This window comes from Schistocerca serialis, chromosome 5 (genome assembly GCF_023864345.2).
Source record: "Schistocerca serialis cubense isolate TAMUIC-IGC-003099 chromosome 5, iqSchSeri2.2, whole genome shotgun sequence".
In the NCBI taxonomy this organism is placed as follows: domain Eukaryota; kingdom Metazoa; phylum Arthropoda; class Insecta; order Orthoptera; family Acrididae; genus Schistocerca; species Schistocerca serialis.
In genome coordinates this window covers 381,911,335-381,933,050 of record NC_064642.1, presented here as the reverse complement: position 1 = coordinate 381,933,050, position 21,716 = coordinate 381,911,335, and the positions used below count along the sequence as shown (strand labels likewise).

General features: G+C 45.8%; 1 protein-coding gene across 2 annotated transcripts in view; it reads right to left on the bottom strand.

Moving 5' to 3' along the window:
* Positions 1-21,716, bottom strand: part of LOC126480779 (centlein-like) — a 539,146-nt gene that overhangs the window by 152,790 nt on the left and 364,640 nt on the right. The gene's annotated exons all lie outside the window — the stretch shown is intronic.

Genomic DNA, 21,716 nt, shown 5'->3' with positions numbered 1-21,716 from the left:
AATAACATAAACTTGGAAATAGTCAAGCGAGGGTTAAATGTAAGGCGGGAGGCGTGAAATTATAATTAGCAAAATATGTTCTTTGCTTTACCTACTCAACAATAGGTTATAACGTTTTCTGTTGTCTTTTAGAACAGGAGATGTTCTGGTTTTTCCTGAATTGATAAACATATGGTAACATTCATACACAAATGATTTCGTGAAAAATGAAGTGTGAAAATGAAGATGTGATGGAAAAACCCTGTTTACCATAGTAAGTAAATAGCGGAATGTATGATAATTTATTGGATCCTAGAATAGATTGTAAGTTTTTTGAAATACCTCTACCTTATCAGTATCCAGATTGTAGCCTGCTACGTTTTTTAAATAACTTACGATTATTATGGAAGAAATAATTTACGGAGTTTGCTGTTTATGTAAGTAATTAAACTAAAACTAAAAAACTAAACTCCTCCCGAACAGGTCATGAAGGTCCAACGGTACTGACCGGCCGCCGTGTCATACTCAGCCCATAGGCGTCACTGGATGCGGATACGGAGGTACATGTGGTCAGCACACCGCTCTCCCAGTTGTCCGTCAGTTTACGAGACCGGAGTCGCTACTTCTCAGTCAAGTAGCTCCTCAGTTTGCCTCACAAGGGCTGAGTGCACCCCGCTTGCCAACAGCGCTCGGCAGAGCGGATGGTCACCCATCCAAGTGCTAGCCCATCCCGACAGCGATTAACTACAGTGATCTGACGGGAACCGATGTTACCACTGCGGCAAGGCCGTTTGCTATGTAAGTAATAAATACCTTAAAAGGACTACACATAGCACTACACGTGGGCCAATTACAATTTTTTTTCTTCTTCAAAGACAGGGGTGCTTGGGTGTCTATTCTCCAAGTACGTTACAATCAAAATACATTTCATAACAGCTGAATGCAAGTGTGACTTGTATTGTGGTATTGCCGATTTATCAGTGGTAATTATGGCCTCCCAGCGTATATTGCGAAACATGCAATTACATTTTTCAAAAGTTGCTTACGCATTTGTTCTGCAATCTGCCACCATTGCAGTTTTGAAATCAAAACAGTCTTTCTCGTGAAATCTTGGTCTTAACTTCACTGAACATTACATTACCTACAGTAAACTAGCTTTTACTTTCGGATACAGGTGCTTTTGCCCGCTATCCTGGTTACCGATTGTTCAAATATTTTACTGTATACAGTAATCTGTTTCGCTTGGCGGACGAAGTCCGATACACCCGGATTTCATGGCGCTTTTGTACTGTTTGTAAACCGCAGACGGGTCTTCCACTACTTCGAAAATTATAGCACAATAGTTGCCGGCCGCGGTGGTCTAGCGGTTCTAGGCGCTCAGTCCGGACCCGCGCGACTGCTGCGGTCGCAGGTTCGAATCCTGCTTCGGGCATGGATGTGTGTGATGTCCTTGGGTTAGTTAGGTTTAAGTAGTTCTAAGTTCTAGGGGACTGATGACCACAGATGTTAAGTCCCATAGTGCTCAGAGCCATAGCACAATATCTCTCCACACAAACTTTTTTTTTCCTTGAGATGCTTCCTTGACTTCATGTTTAAGCAAGGCTGATGAGACAAAACGTTACAACCAGGTGCTTTACAGCATACCGGTCCACCGTTGGAACGCAATTCAGTAGCGGAAAGAACGTTTTCTTCCCTATAGGGATACCCATTTGAGTTCGCAGCGCATTTACGAAACACACGCCTGTCGATCACACCAAACTCCAACAAATCTAGCAACATGCCTCTGAATGGCTTCTTTTCATCCGACCTGACGAGGATCCCAAACAATCGAGCAGCACTCAAGAATGGGTCGTACAAATGTTCTCGTACACCGTTTCCTTTGTACGAGGGGCGTTCAGTAAGTAATGCAGCACTTTTTTTTTTTGGGCGATTTCGGTTGAAAAAATGCGGAATCTGCTGTGGGATATTGTGGAATACTGCCGCTTCTACCGTATCGTTTCATGAAGTTCCGATAGATAGCTTTCAAAATGGCCTCAGTAACGGAGATGCGTTCCTAGCACAGAACTGTTATTGAGTTTCGTTTGGCGGAAAACCAGAGCATCCCAGATATTCACAGGCGCTTCAAAATGTCTACGGAGGCGTGGCAGTTAACAAAGGCACAGTGAGTCGTTGGGCGAAGCATGTCATCGTCGCGGCAGGGTCGCGAAGACCTGTTCGGTCTCGGATGTGCCAGCCGGCTGCAAAAGCCTGTCACTCTTGCAATGTTGGCGCGTGCGGACACACTCATTCGAAGTGATCCACGGATCACAATCAAACATCTCGCTGCATAACTGACGTCTCTGATCGTGGTGCTGACACACGCCTCCACAAGTTATGTTACTCAAAGATGTGTGCTGCTGGGGTCCTCACCGCCTACCAGCACTCCGTCTTCAGGCTACAAGTGGCCAATCGGGACCATCCGACCGCCGTGTCATCCTCAGTTGAGGATGCGGATAGGAGGGGCGTGTGGTCAGAACACCGCTCTCCCGGTCGTTATGATGGTTGTCTTTGACCGGAGCCGATACTATTCGGTCGAGTAGCTCCTCAATTGGCGTCACGAGGCTGAGTGCACCCCGAAAAATGGCAACAGCGCAAGGCGGCTGGATGGTCACCCATCCAAGTGCCGGCCACGCCCGACAGCGCTTAACTTCGGTGATCTCACAGGAACCGGTGTATCCACTGCGGCAAGGCCGTTGCCACCGCCTACCAGAAGGCCATAAAAACCGACGAAGGACGATCTATGCGGAACTGCTTGCATATTACGAGGCAGAGCGTGACAATTTTTTGTCAAACATCGTCACAGGCGACGAAACAAGGGTTCGTCACTTCGAACCGGAAAGAAAACGGTAATCCATGGAGTGGCTCACACCACTTCTCCTCCGAAGAAAAAGTTCAAACCCGCACCCTCATCTGGTAACGTCAGGGCGACGGTCGTCTGGGACTCTGGACGGGTTATTCTGTTCGATGTCCTCCCTCATAGTGGAAAGATGAATTCTGAAGCGTACTGTACTACCCGCAGGAAATTGAAGAAACCACTTTAACCTGTTCGCCGCCACAAAAATGCAAACGAACTTCTCCTTCTCCGTGACACAAGTCTGCGCACACGAGAGGGGCTCACAAAACTTCATTGGACTGTTCTTCCTCATCCTCTCTGCAACCAACACCTCGCCCCTTCCGACTTCCATTTGTCTGGCCAATGAAGGATGCATTCCGTGGGAAGCAGTACGTGGATGATGGGGAGGTAACTGATGACGTAGCAAGACACTGGCTCCGACATCAACCAGTAGAGTGGTACAATGCAGAAATACAGCCCTTCGCAGTAAGGTGGCGTAAGGCCGTCGCATTGAACGGAGATGAAATAGAGGGTTTTGCAGCCAAAAGAGTGGGGGATAATATGGTGTACTGCAATCTTGAATAAAACCTACCTTCTTTCAGAAAAAAAAATTGTTGTGTTACTGAACGACCGTAGTAGGTAGGCCTATATGCCAAAGTCCAACGCGGATTTTGACGCGTTTTACTTCGCTGCGCAAAATTCCATGTTACGACGCCACAAAACGCATCCCACAGCACGTCCACGTTAGCTTTCACGTCCTGTATAAGGACTGCTTAATAGTCGGGCGTAGCAGACTCCAATTCCCGAGTTTGCTTCGTACGCGAGAGATCCTTAGTTGCCGGTAGGGACGTCTGGAGAAATTAGCTTGCCGGCCGGAGAACTGCGGACTTGCTGCCGGCAGTGACGACGGCCTAATGAGAAACCGGGAATCTCCCTCCTGCCCCTAACAGGTCGTGTACAGATAGCAGTCTGCGTCGATTTAAATTGAGGACCGGTTTCGCTTGCAGGGAAAGCAGCGCGCATGTGTCACAAGCGGAATTCCCTTGGCAGAAGACCTCCATCATACCTCAGCGGAAAGCGCATTACTGTAGAGTCTCACACGTACAGAAATCTTGTAAAGTGCATTCAGATTTCGTAATTACAAACGTAATTTCTTACAAAGGAGGGCATAGACCAGGAAGAAGTTTCTCTTTCTGCTTGCAGCCATATTATAAACACTTGCCTGGACTCATACCGCGCCAATCGAAGATGTTTGGAGATTGAATTAACAAAAAGTATAGAAACGTTAAGATGCTGGTTTTAATGTCCTGAGTTGTTCTACACAGTTTCCTCCCACTTGAGTACAACGCACAGAACGTTCATACAACCACATGAAACTGTAGCAAAAGTACTTTTTTGAGGTGTTGTTCAACTCGTGCGTCTCATTGGATTGAATGTTCAAATGGCTCTGAGCACTATGGAACTTAACTGCTGAGGTCATCAGTCCCCTAGAACTCAGAACTACTTAAACCTAACTAACCTAAGGACATCAGACACATCCATGCCCGAGGCAGGATTCGAACCTGCGACCGTAGCGGTCGCGCGGTTCCAGACTGTAGCGCCTAGGACCGCTCGGCCACACCGGCCGGCGACTGAATGTTGTTTACGCCGTAAGAACGTTGACCCTTCACGTGAATTTCTGCATTTTTTCGTTTTGTGGTAGGTTCGTATTGATAGCACCAAGTCTCGCCACTCGTGATGATTTTTTTTTTCAGAAAATAGTTATTCTCCACGTTATGCATTTCAATCTAGTCGCAGCAGGCGTCCACGCGTCATTGTTTCTGTTCGGGAGTCAAGGCGTGCGTGACAGACTTTGCGCAGACTTTTCTTCAAAACATTCTGGAGAATGTCTTGACCACTTGATGTAGAGATGGTGTTCCACTGTGATTTGTGTGTGACACAAGAACAATGACACACTACAGTCGTACGTCCCCTGCTTAACTCTGCCTGCTCTCAACTGACTGGTCGAATGCACATCTGTTGGTTACAGCTGTTAGTTCACGCTGCCACTAGTTACTACATTGACGTCGCTTGTATACCAGGAATAAAATCGCTCTCGGAACGTTTTGGACGGTCGGTGTAGTCCCGCCGGTACAGATTCGGTGCAGTGATTAAGGCAGTGGACTCGTGTTCGGAAGTGGCTGGTTCAAATCTTTGTTCAGTCTTACAGAAACTTATTTACCGTGGCTTCTCACAATCACTTATACCTTTCATTTTTGATGTGTGTTTAGATTACGACACATATATTTGATTTAATATGTAGCAGAGCCCCTATAACGTTATAGGCCAGTCAGTAGTAGAATGGTCCCTTTAACAAAACCACGGCTCATTGTTTCTTAGCCAATCACTTACAACTGAAGAAATTAACATGTTGATGAACTCTTTGGTGAAAATTAGGCACCCATTGAGAATATTAAAACGCCGAAACTGAATTTTCAGCAGAGGGATTTAGATCGTGGCTGATTTGTCGAACATCGTCCAGTCGCGTAGTTTAACAGATTCTTGATATAATACTGTCTTCTGACAAAGTCTCATGACTGAGAACTTTATCTTATACATTGCACATCAAACTACAAGAGAATATCGGAAAGTCATCAAGATTGCCCGTTTCCCTGTGTAATCGATATAGTACAGTAAAACGAGATAGTTAAGAACCTACGTAGAAGATATCTAAGCAAGCGATAGTACGATTACCTTCGTGTAAGGTGTCCTCTTGAGAATAATTCGGTTGAGTTTCTAAGAAAAACGAATGAAAGAAGGGAACTTAGGCTTTAAATTCCCGTACGCTATGGCGACATTAGAGCTGAGCTTAAGCTCGGGTTACGAAAATATAGAGAATGAAATCAATCGCGTTCTTTAGGAAGAAACCATCCTGGCATTTACGATAAGCAGTTTCGGGAATGTACGGGAGAAATTTCTAAGAATGTACATTCGGAGCACAGTACTGTACGGAAATGAATCATGGGCAGTAGGAAAACCGGAAAAGAAGAGAATTTAAGAGCTTAGATATGGTCATATAGAAGAATTATGGATGAAATTAAAGATAAGAAGAAATGAAGTGGTTCTCCACTGATTTAATGTGTAGCAGTGCCAATATAACGTTATAGGCCAATACTGGAATGGCCCCTTTAACAAAACCATGGCTCACTGACAAGAAGAAGGCACAGTATGACAAGACATTTGTTAGGATATCAGCTTCCACGGTGCTAATGGGAGCCGTAGATAGCACAAACGTGTAGGGGAAGACAGATATTGGAACGTATCCAACAAATAATAGAGGACGTTATGTGCAAGTGGCACTTTGAGATAAAGAGGTTGGCACAGGCAAGGAATTCGTGACGCAGAAAACTAAGAGGGGGAAAAAATCTGGAAACCAGGATGACCGAACGGGGACAACCAAAGTTCTCCCCAATGCGATCCCATGGTCTTAGCACTGCGTCTGAGAAAGAAATAGCGTTCTAGAACTAAATGGATATTTGTGAGGAGGAAAGTATACATCATTCAATTATACACGTATTAGTTAAATCTCTCAATAAGGGTTTCTCAACCGCCGTGTCGCTACACATTAACGTGTCGCGAATACGTGTCAGGTTTGTCGCGAGATTTTTAATGTCTTCTAATCTTCCTCAAATAAAATATCTAAAACATGAAACAAATTATCGTCAAATCATTTCTTCGAGTAACCCAATTTTCAAGAAATGACCAATCTTTATTCATGATTATACGAGTAATAATTAAAAATTGTATCTTATGAACTTTAATTTTTTTTTTTTTTTTTTGCATCTAGGAAAAAAATAACATGCAGAGGTGTCGCGAAAGTTTGAAACGTACGTAAAGGAAGAAAAGGTTGAGAAAAGCGGCCCTAAATTATACAAAAAGTGAGAAACTGCCATGAGCATATTGAAACACAAAGAAGTTATATATCATTAAACCTTATATTACATTCTAATCAAAGATGCCTTTTATGTTCATACAGATTTGATCTTTGTGTACAATGTAATATCAGGTTTATTGTCACGTATGTTCTTTGGCGTATTTCAGTGTGCTTATGACAGTCTCTCAGTATAGAGCCAGCCTAATACCTGCTTGTGAAGTACAATAAATTTAAGTTAGGTCAGACAAACGTTGGGTTTACGGAGTTGATACTCTTATTATTACTGTCTAAAACGTCCAACGCATCGTTACATAATATGTCCTATTTGTACCCATATCAAATCAAAGCACTGCAATTATGTGGTTTTCGTATAGTTGTATATTCTCTGACATACTTCTGAAAAGAATAGTCTTTGTACAGCTATATGCTCTTACTGATGTGTGAACTTTCAGTCTTATGTTGTGTGATCATGGCCTAAATAGCAGAAAGTATAAAAAATATAGAACAAATATTATTTTGGAACAATTACGTTGTGTGTTTCAGTTTTCAAAACACTGATATGACTCAAGTCATGGGATAGCGATATGCACATATAGATGGCGGTAGTATGGCGTACATAAGGTATAAAAGGGCTGTGCATTGGCGAAACTATCATTTATACTCAGATGATTCATGTTCAAAAATGGTTCAAATGGCTCTGAGCACTATGGGACTTAACATCTGAGGTCATCAGCCCCCTAGAACTTAAAACTAATTAAACCTAACTAACCTATGGACATCACTCACATCCATGCCCGAGGCAGAATTCGAACCTGCGACCGTAGCAGCAGCGCGGTTCCGGACTAACGCGCCTAGAACCGCTCGGCCACAACGGCCGTCGTGATTCATGTGAAAAGGTTTCCAACGTGAGTATTGCCGCAAACGAGAATTAACAGACTTTGAACGCGGGATGATACTTGGAACTAGGTGAATGGGACATTTCATTTCGGAAATCCTTGGGGAATTCAATATTACGAAGTCTGCCGTGTCAAGAGTGCGTCGAGAATACACATTGCAGGCATTATTCACCACGGACAACGCAATGGACGACGGCCTTCATTTAACGAGCGAGAGCAGTGGCGTTTGCATAGAGTTATCAGTGTTAACAGACAAGCAACACTGCTTGAAATAACCACACAAATCTATTTGGGACGTACGGCGAACTTATCCGTTAGGGCAGTGCGGCGAAATCTGGCATTAATGGGCTGTGGCACCAGACTACCGACACGAGTGCATTTGCTAACAGCACGACATCGCCTGCAGCGCCTCTCCTGGGCTCGTCACCATATCGGTTGGATCCTAGACACTGGAAACCGTGCCCTGGTCAGATGAATCCCGATTTTAGATGGTAAGAGATGACGGTAGGGTTCGAGTGTGACGCAGACCCCACGAAGCAATGGACCCAAGTTGTCAACAAATCACTACGCAAGCTTGTGGTGGCTCCATAACGATGTGGGCTGTGAAACTTCCTGGCAGGATGTGGGCTGTGTTTACACGGAATTGACTGGGTCATCTGGTACAACTGAACCGATCATTTACTGGACATTATGTTCAGCTACTTGGAGATCATTTTCGGCCATTCAGGAACTTCATGTTCCCAAACAACGATGTAATTTTTACTGATGAGAATGCATCATGTCAACGGGCAGCAACTGTTCGCGATTCGTTTGAAGAACATTCTGAACAATTCGAGCTAATGATTTGGCTACCCAAACCGCCCTACATGAACCCCATCGAAGATTTATGGGATGTAATGTAGAGGTCAATCCGTGTACTAAATCCTTCACCGGCGACACTTTAGCAATTACGGACGGCTGTAAAGGCAGCATGGATCAGTATTTCTGCAGGGGACTTCCAACGACTTGTTGAGTCCACGACATGTCGTGTCGTTGCAAGACGCCGGGCAAAAGGAGGTCCGACACGATGTGTTAGGAGGTATCCCATGACATTTGTCATCTCAGTGCGTGTCTTACGTTCCTCTAAGTACAGACAGAATATTCCATAAATGTTTTAATGCACTCTCGCAAATATCCGATTTATATAACGAGTCAACCAGTTCCGGTTCGCCGGCCGGGGTGGCCGAGCGGTTCTAGGCGCTACAGTCTGGAACGGCGCGACCGCTACAGTCGCAGGTTCGAATCCTGCCTCGGGCATGGATGTGTGTGATGTCCTTAGGTTAGTTAGGTTTAAGTAGTTCTAGAGAACTGATGTCCTCAGAAGTTAAGTCCCATAGTGCTCAGAGCCATTTGAACCATTTGAAGTTCCTGTTCAATCGCTACTCGGGGGTTTCACATTCCAACGACTTCGAGTAGCTCCACAGGAAAACCTCTACTGGAGTGAGGGGGTAAATTCCCGTTATGACATTCGTCATGGGACAGCACTTCTCCTTCCAATCCAACTATTATGGTATCTGTTGCTTACGTACTCATAGACACCAATACCGGGATGTGATGATGCACCATAGGGTCTAAACCATCCGATCTCGGGGCCAACAAGAGGTTCAGTATTGAACAACTGACAGTATTCCCCGAATGAACGGCAGGTAACGTGCTCCATTCAGACTGGATGGTAGCAAATAATGTTCTGTAATTTGTATTCGCTGATGAGGCCTCTGTCAACCATGATGGTGTTCTCACTAGCAAAGATCCTTTATCAGCTGGGAGGTAGGAATTGTTGTAGAGCGTTATTTTCTGTCACCACATTTGAATTGGGCACATCACCTGGCATTCATTCGAGATGTGGTGACACTGTTGTAGGACACTTTTCCTCTTTTACAAAGCATTCGCGGTTTACTTGTCGCGAGAAATCTATGTAAAATGTAGAGCCTTCGACGAAATCTTCCCTACTCTTCTCCAGCAAAAACTGTCTATCGTCGTTGCTGTTGGGGTGATCATGTACACCACATAGAGGGCATATGATTGGTCCGCGTACGTCATCATTACGTCGTGGTGCCAGAAGGCTGCTGTATGAAGTAAACAATTCAGCGTATTTATCTGTGTCTTCTTACCTCAGTGCCGAGAGCCCGTTTCCGCACACTGCTTAACAAAGCTCCTGCTCCGGTTAAATTCGTTGTCACACAGTCTGACTTCTACTGTTTCATTGATAGCAGAGTCCCAGTATATAGAAACGTGAGCCACACAATTTCATCAACATATTTCTCAAGTTCTCGATTTTTAATGTGCCTTAGGTGTTCTGAACAGGATCGGTGACGGTATAGATTGAATGACCGATGTAGTTGCTTCCTTACTCACAAGGAATTTTAAGAATTCCATCTACGCTGAGACCGAGACTGTCTTTAACGGGGCGCAGCACATCCTTTTATCTTCTTGGGTGGTCGGAAAATAGATATTCGTTATTTCTTCCCTGGAGCCTACCTATTTTGCTGTATGTAGCGTCACAGAAAGCCAGGCAGAGCGTAATGTATTTTTTCACCGTTCTCACGATTTCGTTTGGTGGAGAGCGCTGACTTTATATCTAAAACCCCACAGCGATTCTTCCGGAACATGTGCGTCAGATGATTAATCTCAGAATCCAGATAATCCTTGTCACAGACGTTGTAGATCAGCATATAAAAGTATTTAAAGCAGCTCGCTTGTAGATAGGGCTAGAAACTGTGTGTGCTTACAGATAAATCAGTGTGCCTCAGCTTGGGGTGTACAAGAGTGGCCGAGCCGCCCATCCGATTTTCTATCAGCCGCAACATCTAAAAATGGCAGTTTATTTTTCATTGTCCATCTTGACCGCACGTTATTATGGTAATTCACAAGATGCCCTATATCAGATCATTAAGAGTATTTTTGTAGTCGTTATGCCCCTGAGAGATAGCACGGAATAGGCTCTCTGCTGTGTGCGTAGGCTTTGTGTGTTGCTTATAATCCAGTCATCTGCTCCATATGAAATGGAGGGAGACACAGCAAAATTAAAGCACCTGATTCGCTTCTAAAATATTCTCCGATTAGAGACAATCATTCTTCAGGTTTTCTTGTCGAAAGTCATTCTATCAATTAACTGGGGTAGGTAGCATGCAGCATACCTGGTTAGTAGACGCTGCTAATTAGATGAAAACTCGTTGTCCCCGGGCTGGCGAATACTAAAGGATGCCTAGCGTCTCTGGGAGGTATCAGCAAACATTTTATTTCTAACCTAAGCTGTTCCCCGTAACCTGCTCCATCACCCCTAGAGGTTTAAGACAAAGTATTTGAAACATCCTGTATATGTGTGATCAAGACGGACAATTATGAATCAAGTTCCAAATATGACCGTGGACTTTATGCCAATTGATAAAAATTGAAGCTTCCCTTTTCTCTTTGTCTCAACAATCGACCGGATGTTCAGACGCATGCTGTTCATGTGGTCGATGTCACGCGACCAGACTGTAAATGTGCCGTAAATATATCCTATAAAATGAAGATGAGCGGAATGGAGTCAAATTTAATACGTTATTCAACATACTCGATAAAGAAGTTAGTAGCTGCTGTAGACAGTGGAGAATCCACTGTCATTCCGTCGGTCATTTCATGAAATTTACCCTTATACAAGAAACAGCTGGTTGTGAAAGCATGAAGCAACAACTTCGTACTTTGATCTTTGCGGGATGGGGTGGCATTAACGCAACGGTGTACCATCCTAGTTCGATATGAATACACACGGTGATTATAATTAAACTTTCGCTACTTCAGTCAGTGTAGACGGAAAATTTTTTACCGTGTGTGTACTGAACTTATGGGACTGGTGCTCACACTGTGTGTTGCGCTGTTAGTAGTGTTAGCGTCATGATCAAATGAAGCTATATGGTGTCAGAGACCTTTTGCAATCTCAGACGTCACAGATGTTTGCGTCTTTAAAAAAGTCTATGGAACCATATAGTTTCATTTGATTAAAACTCCTAAGCCTGGGTTTCAGGCAGGATTCCCCGTTTGGTTCGATGCTGAGGTGCTGTACCAATACAGTTGGAGAGCATCTGCAATGCTCTTCGAGTTTAGAGGGGAGTACCAAGTGGGCTGAGGTGCGAATGGGAATTTTGATTGAGAAGGGAAGCGTGCTAGGCTAGTCCGTGTAGTTGTGCAAAAACCACAAAGCCGGGGTGGCGTATTGGTTAGGGCATCTGCCTGGCTTCGAATCCTGGCCTTGGTAAAAATTTTCATTCGTCTCTTCAGTCTACATACAGACAGTGTCATGACCTGCTGTTGTGCGCCGGTACTGTAATGGCGACGTGGGGCTGAAACAGTAGCGTCAGTGTGCATTACAGGTGCAGACAGTCAACATGGGTCTGGAAAAGACGAGGAGGGCTTTAGTCGTATGATGTTTTATCGAAACAACAGCAATAGTGCTGCGGCTCTTTGCAAGTATCGACGCGTTAAAGGAACACGTAGAGGTCATCTTTCTGCACCGGGAATGAAGAACATGATCCGGAAGTTCGAATTAACTGCCGATTTGGGAATTGTTCCTGGGAAACTGTGATGGCCAATTTCACCACAAACTGTTGAAGAAGTTACTGTTACCATAGCTTAGAATAGCATGCTAGACGCATCGCACGAGCTGTGCCACGACAGCTGAATATTCCGTGGCCCACCGCTGTTTCGGCAAGAGTGGGGAAATCTCTAGTGCGCCTCCAGGCTGTCTTGGATGCATGCGGTCGTTACCTTGAGCAACATTTGTAACCTAGAACGTAAACATGGGGGATCAGCTAACAAAGGTTACTCTCTCAAGCGGGAATGGAAATGCGTTTCTTTCAGTGGTTTCTTTTAATGGTTTATTTCTCTTCCGCACGTCCTTACAAACGTTTCCACGAAATCCTATGACCGTTCGTTCGTCATGACGGCCCTCTCAAGTAGCGAAAGTTTAATTATAGCCATCCTATATGTGAGCAACCAACGGCCTTGACGCAATGGTAATACCAGTTCCCGCCGAATCACCGAAGTTTGTCAGGCTTGGCTGGCACTTGGTTGGGTGACTGTCCGGAACTGCCGAGCGCTGTTGGTAAGAAAGATGCACTCAGCCCTTGTGATACCAAATGACGACGTAGCTGAGAGAGAAGTAGCGGCTCCGGTCACGAAAACTGACGACGGGAAAGCAGTATCCCGGCCACTTACCCCTCCACACCTGGATCCTGGGACGCCTATCGGTTAGGGATGACGCGGCGGTCGGGTAAAAAATGTAAATGTCGTGTGACTAGGGTCTCCCGTCGGGTAGACCGTTAGCTGGGTGCAAGACTTTCGACTTGACGCCACTTTGGCGACTTGCTCCTCGATGGGGAGAGAACGATGATGATTAGGACAACACACCACCCAGTCCCTGAGCGGAGAAAATCTCCGAACCAGCCGGTAACCGAACCTGGGCCCTTAGGATTGACATTCTGTTGTACTGATCACTCAGCTACCGCGGGCGGGCGGCGGTCGTGTGGTAACGTTGAGCTTTCCGAGACCTCTTCGGACGCAGAGATATGTGAACAACCGAAAGACGAGATACTCTCAAATGATAATTTTTATTTTGACGGGATCCAGAGTCATGGTAAATGATACTGGTATGAAAGGACTTCTATTTCGTACCAGTCGTCTTTTGATGCATAAATAAGTTTTTGTACGTGAAAATGGCCCAAGGAAGAAATCTGGATCGTATAACAATAAAGTAAAAATTATTACAATCAAATGGTGGCAGTATCATTTGCAAAAAAGATGCTTTCAAAGATGGAATGGAAAGAGATGTCGACCGAGCGAGGTGTCGCAGTGGTTAGACACTGGACTCGCATTCGGGAGAACGACGGTTAAATCCCGCGTCCGGCCATCCTGATTTAGGTTTTCCGTGATTTCCCTAAATCGCTCCAGCAAATGCCGGGATGGTTCCTTTCAAAGGGCACGGCCGACTTCCTTCCCCGTCCTTCCTTAATCAGATGAAACCGATGACGTCGCTGTCTGTTCTCCTTCCCCAAAACAACCAACCATCCAGAGAGATGACGTATGGTCAATACGATAACCAGACCTGATTTCTATGGAGGTTTTCATATAAGGCGTGTATCACAGGCCGTCCGGGGTGACCGAGCGGTTCTAGGCGCTTCAGTCTGGAACCGCGAGACCGCTACGATCGCAGGTTCGAATCCTGCCTAGGGCATGGATGTGTGTGATGTCCTTAGGTTAGTTGGGTTTAAGTAGTTCTAAGTTGTAGGGTACTGATGACCTCCGCTGTTGAATCCCATAGTGCTCAGAGCCATTTGAACCATTTTTTTGTGTATCACACACGCGGGACTTTTATATGTTACTCGCGAAGGCAGTATGTCCACTTGTCACGGCGCACGCGCGGGGTTACAACTCTAGACATATGTTCTAGTCGCTCGGCCATGGCTTGGGAAACGCGCCCCGTGTCTCTTCGCACGGCGATAACGAGCAGCACAGTGGTCGGCGGAGATTTAACCGCGGCTTGTCGCGACGGCGCCCCGCCACTCTGGCAGTGGGAATGCTGCGGCGTTTCCAGTTATGGAAATGAGCGGGCCGGGACCTGCGCGCTGCGCGGCCCGCCCACGCAGGGCAACGCACGCCCGGCGCGTAGCTCTCTCCGCCAGGCCCCTCCCACCAGGCGTGGGACCGCCGCGTCACACGCACCACACGCGGCGGCTCACACGTGCCTGACGGACGAGACGTGGCTCGCGAGCAGAAATTCGTAGCGCGTCATATTCCTCAAGCACGGCCGTTCATTTCGAGCTGGCCTCCGAGAGCTAGCGGCGGAGTCGTTGCCACGTATACTCGCTCGTGCGAAACGCAATTCGCCCTTTTTTCACATGATATCTTGCGAACCATAGATGAAGGGTATCAGACAGATGCCATATTCCTTGACTTCCGGAAAGCGTTTGACTCGGTGCCCCACTGCAGACTCCTAACTAAGGTACGAGCATATGGGATTGGTTCCCAAGTATGTGAGTGGCTCGAAGACTTCTTAAGTAATAGAACCCAGTACGTTGTCCTCGATGGTGAGTGTTCATCGGAGGTGAGGGTATCATCTGGAGTGCCCCAGGGAAGTGTGGTAGGTCGGCTGTTGTTTTCTATCTACGTAAATGATCTTTTGGATAGGGTGGATAGCAATGTGCGGCTGTTTGCTGATGATGCTGTGATGTACAGGAAGGTGTCGTCGTTGAGTGACTGTAGGAGGATACAAGATGACTTGGACAGGATCTGTGATTGGTGTAAAGAATGGCAGCTAACTCTAAATATAGATAAATGTAAATTAATGCAGATGAATAGGAAAAAGAATCCTGTAATGTTTGAATACTCCAGTGTAGCGCTTGACACAGTCACGTCGATTAAATATTTGGGCGTAACATTGCAAAGCGATATGAAGTGGGACAAGCATGTAATGGCAGTTGTGGGGAAGGCGGATAGTCGTCTTCGGTTCATTGATAGAATTTTGGGAAGATGTGGTTCATCTGTAAAGGAGACCGCTTATAAAACACTAATACGACCTATTCTTGAGTACTGCTCGAGCGTTTGGGATCCCTAACAGGTCGGATTGAGGGAGCACATAGGAGCAATTCAGGGGCGGGGTGCTAGATCTTTACTGGTGGGTTTGATCATCACGCGAGTGTTACGGAAATGCTTCAGGAAAACGGGTGGCAGTCTCTAGAGGAAATGAGGCGTTCTTTTCGTGAATCGCTACTGAGGAAATTTAGAGAACCAGCATTTGAGACTGACTGCAGTACAATTTTACTGCCGCCAACTGACATTTCGCGGAAAGACCCCACAGATAAGAGAGATTAGGGCTCGTACAGAGGCATATAGGCAGTCATTTTTCCCTCGTTCTGTTTGGGAGTGGAACAGGGAGAGAAGATGCTAGTTGTGGTACGAGGTACCCTCCGCCACGCACCGTATGGTGGATTGCGGAGTACGTATGTAGATGTAGATGTAGATGCAGAGTCATGGGATACGACCTAATATCGTGTCGGACCTTTTGCAAAGTGTAGTGCAACAACTGGACGTGGCATCTACTCAGCAAGTCTTCAGAAGTCCCCTGTAGAAATACAGAAGCTTGTTGCCTCTATAGCCGTCCATAATTGCGAAAGCGTTGCCGATGCAGCATTTTGTGCACGAGTTGACTTCTCGATTATGTCCCATAGATGTTCGATGGGATTCATGTCCGGCAATCTGAGTGGCCAAATCATTCGCTCGATTTGTCCAGAATGTTCTCCAAACCAATCGCAAACAGTTGTGGCCCGGTGATATGTTTGTGAACGTGAAGTCCATGAATGGCTGCAAATAGAGTCAAAATAGCTGAACATAACCACTTCCCCTCTGTGATCGGTTCAGATGGACCAGAGGACGCAGTCCGTGCCATTATGGAGCTACCTCCAGCTTGTACAGTGACTTGTTGAGTACTTGGCTCCGTGTCTCCTTGGGGTCTGCGCCACACTCAAATGGTTCAAATGGCTCTGAGCACTATTGGACTTAACATCTGAGGTCATCAGTCCCCTAGAACTACTTAAACCTAAGTAACCTAAGGACATCACATACATCCATGCCCGAGGCAGAAATCGAACCTGCGACCGTAGCAGCAGAGCGGTTCCGGACTGAAGCGCCTAGAACCGCTCGGCCACAGCGGCCGGCTGCGACACACTCGACCACAACTATCGTTACTGGACGAGTCTGGCCAGGCCACGGTTTTCCAGTCGCCTAGGGTCCAACCGATATGGCGACGAACCCACTAGAGGAGCTGCAGCCGATGGCACGCTCTCAGCAAAGGCACTCGTCTGCTGCCATTGCCCACTAACGTCACTGTGGTAACGGATACGTTTGTAGTACGTTCCGCATTGACTTCTGCGTTTCCGTAAATCTCCTAACTCAAATGCAGATATGATTCCTTTGGAAAGAATTGCTGATGCACTTCCCGAATCCTAGCTTGTGATTCATCTCTAATAGATCTGCCGCAGGAAGGTCGTTAAACTCCACTCATCATTCCTTCTTATGTCTAGATCCGTGCGACAAAGGGTGTGAACTTCAATTTTCAGCAAATCGGGACGTTCTTCCCAATGGAACATTTACGTTTATCGTCCCTGGAATACTTGTCAGCACATCGCTTGTTCTTGTTCTTGTTCTTCTTCTTCTTTGGTTGCATTGCGATAACCGTGTTGCGGAAAAAGGAAGGGGCTCTCCTGGCGAATGTTTTGGAACCAGAAATATGAATAAAGACGATATCTGAAGCGCAGAATCTCTAAAACATGCTAGGGTAATTAGTGCTGAGTACTTATAAATATGAAGTCTGCTAAAATATTCATTGACACTATCTTTATTTAACTTAAAAATGTTCGGTCTTTGTCTTTCGTAAAGCATTTTCACCATACATCCAAGCATTTCTTCCAATGGTGTTTCCACTTCTTCACGCTGCCCTGGGCAGTTTTTTGTTTTTTGTTTTGAAAACACCTATTTTTATGATGAGCAGATTCTCACTTATGTGCTGTTTAACGAATATTTTCTTGTGTTTTGCATTTGCACTCGAGGAAATTCCTCCCTGTTATATAAAAAGAGTTCCTGTTTCTGCATACTTATCTGCACATTATGCAATGAGTTTCACAAGTCGTTCTGAATCCCCTCTGCTAGAGAGCAAGTTTCAGTGCCAAGTGTTTAGCGTTTTCTGACGGAGAAGCAAATAAATCCTGAAATCACGCCTGGAGATGACACAGAAGATGTAGTCAACAAAAGGAAGCACTTTTATTAAGCTTCGAGTGCTCTTCGAAAGCTCTTCACAATGACAACCGAATCAATGTCCTAGCTAAAAGCGTTTCCACGCTACATTAATGTATAACGATACACAAAGCTAATTCGTAACAATCACGCGCATGTGCCTACACTGTTACAATGACGCCAAAGACGAAACAAATATTGCGCGACGAACACGTACAGACATGTTCTATCCATTGTGCGCTCAACCACTGTTTATGCGTTATTTGTCTCGTAGTTATTACCGTTTCAGATCTGTTGGTATTTTGACGTGCACAAAATTTCGGATAACGAGGAAACACATATTTTCACGTAAAAACACGCGTTAAGGCCGAATTAACGATGTCAGTCTACTAGTGTCAAACAAAGACCTTGATCTGAGAAAGATATTTCGCTATCGGATCTGCAGTAAAAAGAACAGTCTTGGGGATATTGCTTCCAATACTTCTGCTCGGGGGCAAACGGAGAATAATCTAGAAATACGTGGAGGAAAGTAAATTCCAGAACGGCCGTAGTTATGACTCGGCTGACTGGTATCGGAAGCCCGGCGGCGGCGGCGGCGGCGGCGGCGGCGGCGGCAGGTCGGATAGAGATCTGAGGCGCGTGGGCGGCGGCGGCTCTTGTGCAATGCGGCTGGACCAGCAACGGCCGCTTTCACGCCGTGCCGACAGAGCGGCGGTCATCGGCCCCACCACGCACCCTCTGTAGTCCCAGCTTCAGGTGCCACCGTCTGGCCCGCGAAGAACCTGCTGCTGGTGACGAAACCGAGCGTACAGCTTGCGCAGAATAACGTCGCACCCGTCAGGAAAGCATTCTCGTCCTGAGCGCAGGACGATGCATTCCGCTATTCGCAAGGGGTGTCCGCCTTAAAGACTGCCGCCCGCGGGACCTGTACACTTCGTGCGTTCTGGTTGCTACTCCTATAGGACATAACCCGGCACCGCCGTCTTCACGCGCCATAGGCACGTGTGATTATATGGAATAAAATAAAGGTGTTCCCAGCAGAGACAAATCAGGAAGCATAAATCTCAGTAAAACTATACCCGAGAAGTCTGCAGAAACGGTTAGCTATTCCATTAGCTTAGTAAAGAGAATAAAGAAGAACCGGGAAATACAGGGTGTTACAGAAAGGTACGGCCAAACTTTCAGGAAACATTCCTCGCACACAAATAAAGAAAAGATGTTATGTGGACATGTGTCCGGAAACGCTTAGTTTCCATGTTAGAGCTCATTTTAGTTTCGTTCTTCCACCTAAGCTCAATGGAGCCCGTTATCATGATTTCATACGGGATACTCTACTTGTGCTGCTAGAACATGTGCCTTTACAAGTACGACACAACATGTGGTTCATGCTCGATGGAGCTCCTGCACATTTCAGTCGAGGTGTTCGTACGCTTCTCAACAATAGATTCGGTGACCGATGGATTGGTAGAGGCGGACCAATTTCATGGCCTTCACGCTCTCCTGACCTCAACCCTCTTGACTTTCATTTATGGGAGCATTTGAAAGCTCTTGTCTACGCAACCCCGGTACCAAATGTAGAGACTCTTCGTGCTCGTATTGTGGACGGCTGTGATACAATACGCCATTCTCCAGGGCTGCATCAGCGCATCAGGGATTCCATGCGACGGAGGGTGGATGCATGTATCCTCGCTAACGGAGGACATTTTGAACATTTCCTGTAACAAAGTGTTTGAAGTCACTCTGGTACGTTCTGATGCTGTGTGTTTCCATTCCGTGATTAATTTGATTTGAAGTTATAAAATGAGCTTTAGCATGGAAAGTAAGCGTTTCCGTACACATGTCCACATAACATATTTTCTTTCTTTGTGTGTGAGGAATGTTTCCTGAAAGTTTGGACGTATCCTTTTGTAACGCCCTGTATAGGCACTGTACAATTATTTCCCAAGTCTTTACTACGTCGGCAAGATGCGGAAGATGGAGATAAAAATAAACTTGCACGACAAAGATTTCGGTAATGGAAGGCACATTTGATATGCGGATTTCACAGATTGAAATGATAGCCAAGGACCAACCTATGCAGTCCATAAACAGGATGTTATGAGTTCCAGATACGTATATATTTTTTACGAAAAGGTCCAAATATTTCAATGGAACAATTCCTATTCACAGTGCAACACTCAAAGTAGAAAACTGTGATAAGATCTTATGGGACCAAACTACTGAGGTCATCGGTCCCTAAGCTTACACACTACTTAATGTAACTTGAATTAACTTACGCCAAGGACAACACACACACCCATGCCCGAGGGAGGACTGGAACCTCCGACGGTGGGGAAGCAGCGTGGACCGTGACAAAGTGCCCCAGACCGCGCGGCTAACCAGCCCGGCACACTCAAAGTAGACAAAATTGTTTCGGTGAAACTCGGCTCTGAGCTTGTTTAAGTTTGAAAATTAACTAATAGCGTCTATATAGTCTCTTACTATCTCTCCAGCATTAGGTGACGAAACATTAGACAGATAAACACGCTTTCGGCTACGGCCTAATGCCTATGAAACAACCACCACCGTGGATATCTGCTCGATGAATTTATACATCCCGTATTGGCGTAGCTTGTGCAACTGTTCCACAGCCTGAACTGTGTTTCTAATGTAGGGATCGATAGATAAAAGTACACTATCTGATCAAAAGTATCCGAAGATCTCTAACGGGACATCAACACCGGCTGTGTCCACCCTTCGTCTTTGTGACAGTTTGAGCTCTGTTGGGAACACTTCCGATGAGAAGCCTGAATGTTTGTGGATGAATGATAGACCATTCCTCCTCAAAAGCCGAAACTGGCGAAGATAGTGATGCACGCTGGGGTCTGGAGCTAAGGTGCTCCCTTGGGTTCAGATCAGGATTTTGGGCAGGCCAGTTCATATCGGAAATGTTATTTTCCGCAAACCGTTGCCTCCAAGATGCTACACTACGACAGGATGCATTGGCATGCTGGTACAATCATCGTCTCCGAACTGTTCCTCTACTGCACGCAGTACACAATGCTGTAAAAAGTCTTCATATCCTTCCACATTTAGGGTTTTCTTAAATGCTAATTTTAATTTTAATAACCAACAGCCTCAGTTGCACCGTTTACCTAGAATTTACCTAGGTTTCAGTCGGGATAACCCAACCTTCTTCAGAATAGCAGTAACAACCGTTTGTCCATAGTGGACATCGTCAAGCTAAAACTACAAATCGATAAATTATCGTCGGACTGTAAAAACTTATCTGAAACTGCCTTGGCCCCACTTCGCGACCGCGATGCTGCAGCCACGAGTGCTGTACTGGAACTGGACGTATTGTGCAGCCGGTTTACTCCCACACCATAAATTATGAGAGTGGAACAAGGCGGAGAATAGTGAACACCGATTCCAAGTGTTCCGCATCGTTAGCTGTGCAGTGGCTTACGGAATACACATGCTGATGTAGATTACGCCCCACCCCGAACGTTATGCAAACGTTCGCAACACCAGCGGTGCAATAGAAAGACGTTCTACAGAGTGTTCCGAAACTGTTCGTTCAAATTAATACAGGAAGTCGATAACATCAAAACACTTTTTAATAAGGAACATACGGTCTCTGAAGTTAACTTTCAATGTAGTCGCGTGAGTAAGTTCTTGTGTATGTGTCGCTGACTGGCAATGAGGACTGGCATTCAAAACATCTCCGACTACGTCATATTCCGAAAGCCACCTAATGGTTTGTGTGGCGGAGGGTACTTTCGGTACCACTGTCTGATCCCTCTAACCCTCTAACCCTGTTCCACTCGCGAATAGTGCATGGGAAGGATGATTGTCGGTAAGCCTCTGTATTGGCTCTAATTTCTCAAATTTTCTCCTGGTGGTCAGTACGCGAGATGTATGTGGGGGGGAGGGGGGGGGGAAGTAATATGTTGTCCGACTGCTCCTGAGAAGTGCTCTCCGGAAGTTTCAATAGTAAATCTCCTCGTGATGGACAACGTCTATCTTGTAACGTCTGCCAGTGGAGTTTAGTATCTCCGTAACGCCCTCTCGCCAGCTAAACGATCCCGCGACGAAACGCGCAGCTCTAAGTTGGATCTTCTCTATCTCCTCTATCAGTCCTAACTAATAGGGATCCCAGATAGAGGAACAATACTCAAAAATCGAGCGAATAAGCGAATTATAAGCCATTTCTTTCGTGGATGAGTCACATTTCCTTAAGATTCTTCCGGTGAATCTGAGTTTGGTATCT